Raw genomic sequence first — 6,886 nt, forward strand, 5'->3', positions numbered from 1 at the left:
AAAATTTCAGGGAACACAATACCACCACACACTACCCTTGAAGGGACATATTTAAATTACCATTTGATAGGATGCAATGAGAAACTAGAGTGCCTTCTCTAATATTCCTGCCAAAACTGCAATATTCTGCCATAACCAGAATTTAACCACAAGGAAATACTGGGTAATCTCAAATTCAGAGACATGTCATAAACTCCTAGCCTCTGCAATGCCAAAGTGACAAGGTCAAGGAAAGACAGGAAACTATAGTAGGCTTCAGTCGGCTAAGGAGAAATGATACTTAGCTGAAAAATGTGACCCACATTGTAAACTGCATATTAAGATTTATCAATGGGCACAGTGGTGGTGCATGCCTTTAATTCCAGCACTTGGGAGGCAGAGGCAGGCACATCTCTTTGAGTTTGAGGTCAGCTGTTAACACAGAGAAACCATGTCTTGAAAACAAACAAACAGAAAACAACCCCCCACACACACACAAAAGATCTACCACTGACATAATAATGGGAATGAGGATTAGATGGCCCCAATACATTAATTTTAATTTCTTGATTCTGAGGGTTATGGTTATGTATGAAAATTGCCTTTCTAGAAAAGGAAATTTATGTTAAAATATTTCTGGTTGGTAAATGCAGACCGTTAACTTATTCTCAAATCTTTAAAAAATTGTATGTACTTCCAACTTTTCTCTATGTCAATGGTTAAAAATTATAGAAGTAAGCAAATAATAAATAGTATTACCTGTGCACTTGCATATGTACGTATAATCAAGAAAGGGCTTATATAAAACTATATAAATACTTCACAAAAAAAGTTCCAGTTTGTGTATAAATGTACATATATAGTTTGAATGAAAATTTCCCATCTGGGCTGCCAGTGATCCCCTCAAGGACCATATACTGTCTAACAGAAACCCCACACCAGGTATGACAGTTGATTGTCAGGGTTGTCCAAGAGACCCAGAAAGCATTGCTATTGCCCTTAGTTGCTTTCCCAGAGGTGAAGATAAGTTTTTACTGGAGAACACTTGAACTTTGGACACAGGATCTGAGAATCTGAGCTGGATATGACCTGAAAACCTCTTCTCTGAGGATTAGCTTTCATGGTACCAGAAGATATTATGGAAGCTATCAAGTAAGAGACACAACCAATAGTCCTATGAACTAAAACGATGATCAGAATGACACACTATCCCTAAAGATGCAATAGTAGTATGCATACCTTGGTAGTAATAGTTCTCTGATTGTACTTAAGGCCCACAATATGCCTGGTCATGGAAGCCTAGCAAACTTCTCTGGAGCTAATGAAGTCATGGATCTTGGAGGTGAACCTATAACCACCACTTTACTAATCCAGCACAGTTTAAAAAAAAAAAAATTTGAGGGGGCTGGAGAGATAGCTCAACAGTTAAGAGCACTGGCTGCTCTCCCAGAGGTCCCAGATTTGATTCCTGGCACCCACATGACAAGTTACAGCTCTCTGTAACTTCATTTCCAGGGGATCTGACACCCTCACACAGACATACATGCAGGCAAAAGTACCAGTGCATGTGAAATAAAATTAAATAAATTATTTGAGTTTTTGAGACAGGGTTTCTCTGTTTAACAGTCCTGGCTGTCCTGGAACTCGCTTTGTAGACCAGATTGGTCTCCAACTCACAGAGATTCACCTGCCTCTGCTTCCCAAGTGCTGGGATTAAAGGCATGTGCCACCATCACCCTGCTAGTCCAGCATAATTTTTTATTACATCCTAAATATTTATTGTTATACCTACAGGTAAGTGCAGGACTCACCTCAATCAAAGAAATGTCTCCTTTCAACAAATGGACATCATTCCAGAAAACCACAACTGATCAAAATGCAAAGAACAAGAGGTCATGTGGTGCCGAACCCCAACTGATAAGTCTACCACAAAATTCCTGCATCTAAGGCTTAGGGGTCTTAGTGGAAGTGGGGGAGGAAAGATTGTAAGAGCCGGAAAAATTAAGAAATTTGCAGTGAGGTTTTGTTTCTTAGAAATGGTGGAGAAGCTACACCCACAAAGTCTCACCAACATTGCTGGCTAACCAAGACCCAAACAAGGATGACACTGATAGACAGGCTAACATGGCAGGGGAAATCTCATGGGGCCTCAACCCTAGAACGACAGGCAGCTAAGGACTGCTGAGAGCGGGAGAGATCGTCTTCCCCAGGGAGGACGCACCATTTAATCATCCAATACTGAGTGGTCAGCCCTGAAAATACAGACAAGTAACATTAGATGAACTGAGCAGGTTGTGTTTATATATTTAGGAATTACGTATTTGTGTGTGTGTGTGTGTGTGTAAAGAAATCGAGGCCATAAATTTGAGAGTTAAGGGAGATAAATGGGAAGGGTCAGAGGGTCAGAGGGAGGAAAAGAAAGAGGGAATGATGTAATTATATTTTAATTTAAAGAATATGTTAAAATGGCAATATTTCAGAAAGTGCTCAGCATTCTCAAGATTCAAAGAAATGTAAATTAAAACTGGTGAGGTGTTGCATACTCATCAGAGTGGTTAAAATGAGAAAAAGCAATGTGCAGTGGTACATACTCATGAAAACAAATACCAGGAAGCCCATTATAGCTTATGTTAACTAAAAGAATTAATAAGGGTTGGGGATTTAGCTCAGTGGTAGAGCGCTTGCCTAGCAAGCACAAGGCCCTAGGTTCGATCCTCAGCTCAAAAAAATAAAAAATAAAATATTATATAAAATAGACCAGTCACAATGGCACACACCTTTAATCCAAGCACTCTCCAGGCAGAGGCAGGTAGATTTCTGTGAGTTCAAGGTTAGCCTGATCTGCATGAGTTCCAGACCAGCCAGGGCTACATAGTGAGACCTGTCTCAACAAAATAAAACACCAAAAACAAACAAAATAGTAATTAAAAGTAAACAAAGAAAAAGGCTGAATATACAGTGTTTTAGGATGAAACTGAAACAGCTAACACCATGATAATAAAAGTATGAGAAAATTAAATCATTTGGAAAAGAAGAACAAGACTGACTTTACCCAGCCCCTGGCTTCCTATCTAGAGACGAGCTTTGTTGTTCTTGACACCAAAGCTGTGTGACCTGCTGTTGGGACTCCTCTAACTTTTAAAACTATGAACTAAACAAACCTGTTTTTCTTTTCTTTTCTTTCTTTCTTTCTTTCTTTCTTTCTTTCTTTCTTTCTTTCTTTCTTTCTTTTTTCTTTCCTTCCTTCCTTCTTTTCCTTCCTTTTCTTCCTTCCTTCTTTCTTTCCTTCCTTCCTTCCTTCCTCTCTCTCTCTCTCTCTCTCTCTCTCTCTCTCTCTCTCTCTCTCTCTCTCTCTCTCCCTGTTTTTTGAGACAGGGTTTCTCTGTATAACACCTCTGGCTGTCCTGGAACTAGGTCTGTAGACTAGGCTGGCCTCAAATTCAGAGATCTACCTGCTTCTGCCTCCCAACTACTGTACCACCACCACTGAGCCTATTTTTTCTTAGTAAGTAACCTTTCTCACCAGTTTTGTTATGGCCATGACTGTTGGACAAATGCACTGATCTAAAGCATCAAAGCAGATGATTTAAGTAAGCCAGAAAGGTAGTGAGCAGGAGGTGGCATAAGGAACTTATGTGGCCTGGAAAAATGATCTTTCTTGATCTGTGTGTTGGTTTCACAGACATGTTCACTTTGTGAGAACTCACTAATGGATGTTTGCAACCATCCTTCTGTATGTATTTTAGATCTCAGTAAAAAGCTCTTCCTAAAAGACAATTGTAACTGTGTCCCACCTGGTCCGCAGCTGCTCAGACCTAAGTAAATACACAGAGGCTTATATTAATTATAACTGCTCAGCCATTAGCTCAGGCTTACTACTGACTGGCTCTTACACTTAAACTCAGCCCATTTCTGTTAATCTATATGTTGCCACATGTTCCATGGCTTTACCTGTGTGCCATTACATGTTGCTCCTTGGGTGGCTCACTGGCGGCTCTTTCTGCATTTTACCTATCTCTCTCTTTGAATTTCCCACCTGCCACTAAGGTGCCTTGTCATAGGCCAATTTATCAACCAACCAGAGCAACACATATTTGCAGCATACAGAAAGACATTCCCCCATCAGACAATTTTAGGTTAAGCTTGGTGGCACATGACTGTAGTCTCATTCCTACTTGATGAGAAGCTGAGGTAGCAGTATTGCTTGAGCACCCAAGTTCTTGATGAGCCTGGATGATAGAGCCTCAATAAAGGACAGTTATAGTTCACTTAATTCATGATTCTATCCAAGTTGCAGTTCATATTTCTTGCCACTATGTAGGGCTTCATTGAAATGACTTGGACACTAGAGTCACACACTTGGGAATTGAAACATGGGTTCTAAAACAAAGTCTGATATTGATGGATTCACCAAGTCACCCATTTCTTCCTTGTTCCTAAAAACTAAAGCAGGCTTGTACTATACCCTGACATCCCTTCTGCCTCTACTCAACCATAGCACTTGGAATCCTACAGAGAGACAGGATTTATCAGAAGCCTCAGCAGGATAGAGGTGCAGATTAGAGATGTTAATCTCTCAATAAATTAATAATATTGAAAAGAATAAGTTGTTGTTTTTACTCTTTGGCTCTTTTGGGGAGCTCACCACCCAGCTCCCAAATAAATCACATGGAGGCTTTTTCTTACTTATGAATGCTCAGTCTCGGCTTGGCTTGTTTCTAGCCAGTTTTTCTTTTTTTTTAATTTAATTTTATTTAATTAATATTTTTTCATTTATTTTACATACTGGTCACATTTTCCTCCCCCTCCTCTCCTCCCATTCCCTCCCCCAACTACCATCTACCTGCCTCCTCATCCATTCCTCCTCTGTCTCCATTCAGAAAGGGGCAGACCTCCCATGGGCTTGAACAAAGCATGCTAGTCAGCTTTTCTTAAATTATCCCAACAACCTTTTGTTTTGGGGATTTTATCTTTCTCTATTTCTGTATATCTTTTCTTTCTTTCTTATTCCATGTCTGGCTGTGTGGCTGGGTAGCTGGACCCTTCTTTTCTTGTTCCTCGATCTTCCCAGATTTCTCCTCCTATTTATTCTCTCTGCCTCCCAGCCCCACCTATCTTCCTGCCTGGCTAGTGGCCATTCAGCTCTTTATTAGACCAATCAGGTATTTTAGACAGGCAAAGTAACACAACTTCACAGAGTTAAAGAAATGCATCATGCAATACATCTTTGCATCATTAAACAAATGTTCCACAGCATAAACAAATGCAACATATCTTTAATATTCTATAACAATAACTAAATTAATGTAGTCCAATATAATATGTGAGTCAAGCAATAACTCACTTTGTTTGTCCTGGTTAAAGCACTAAGATTTGTGATTGGGGCTGGCAAGAGGGTTCGACTGGTCACCAAGCTTAATGAATTAAATGAAATTCCAGGGATCTGTATGGTGGAGGGAGAGAAATGGACTCCTATATGTTGTTTTCTGATCTCTACTTTAGTGTTATGGCACATGTAGACCCCCAAGCAGATGCACACAAACACACCCATTAAATAAATAAAATGTAATAAAAATAAAAAGATGAGATCACTCAAATTCCAAGATTATAAAACCAAACTTTCCTGACCTCCATTTAAATTAACTGGGTGTGTTAATTATTTACTCAGGTAATGTGTACTTTGAAAGTCATTGATTAGGTTGGATCAACATTGAATCGTGTCAGACAATGAGTAAATGTCGGTGTACATCTTTCCTGATGAAAAGGATGTGAAGCAGAAGGGACATGGGTTATAGCCCTGGCTCTACCACCTGCTTGTGTGTCTTTCTTTGGCCAAAGCTTCCAAGGTTCAGCTTCCTCCAACCTTAAAATGGGTAAGAGAGCTTGAAAGAATCCCAAGAGTTTTGATGGGTGTGAAATTTCCCTATAAATTGTTAGGTATTCCAGTAAAAGGGGTAATAAAACATTGTATGTTTGGGTTCTTTGCAAAACTTAATTTTCCTGTACTGTAACTCAAAATTATGACGCCAATTCATTATTACTCACAACAGCCAAGATATAGAAATGGGATGGAGAGAGGTCTCGGTGATTGAGTGCATACTGTTCTTGCATAGGCCTGGAATTTGGTTCCCACTACCCATGTCAGGTGGCTCAGCACCCCCTGGAAATTCTAGTGCCAAGGAATCTGACACCTCCTTCTAGGCTGCACAGGCATCTGCATTTGTGTGCATGTACCAACACACACACACACACACACACAGAGGCAGAAAAATAAATCCTAAAAAAATAAATTAACTTAAATGTCCATCAACAGATAAATGGATAAAGATATTGTATGCATAGAATGTGGCATTCAGTCTTATTTGGCACAATATGGATGCGCCTGAAAGACCTATTGAGTGAAAGGAGCCAATCAAAAGAACAAAAGTACTGTATGACCTCATATGGCTAAGAAAAAGCTAGTCAAGCAAACAAAAGTGGAGTAGAACCAATTGTCCCCAGGAGAGAAGGGGAAGAGGAAATAGGAGGAGCTAGATTGTATGTTTCTATTGGCAGTTAGATAAAATGTACAGTGATTTCATGTAACACATAAGGAAAGCAGCCAATAATTACTAATACGGTAATATATAAATTGAAAACTTTCTACCAAGTAGACTTTAGGGGTGTGTGTGTGTGTGTGTGTGTGTGTGTGTGTGTGTGTGTTTGTGTTGTGAGTAGAATGAACCCAAGGCCTTGCACATACTGGACAAACAATCACTGAGCTGTATGCCTGTTCCGTAGACTTTAGCATCTGGGTATGGCATAATAATAAAACTCATTGCAAAGGGGGAGAATGGACAGATTTAGGTTCTCCCTTCCAGAACCCCAAGAAGCACAACCTTGCCTGAAAGAAAAAGTAACTGGTGTA

The sequence above is a fragment of the Onychomys torridus genome, chromosome 1 (assembly GCF_903995425.1).
Source record: "Onychomys torridus chromosome 1, mOncTor1.1, whole genome shotgun sequence".
Lineage (NCBI taxonomy): Eukaryota > Metazoa > Chordata > Mammalia > Rodentia > Cricetidae > Onychomys > Onychomys torridus.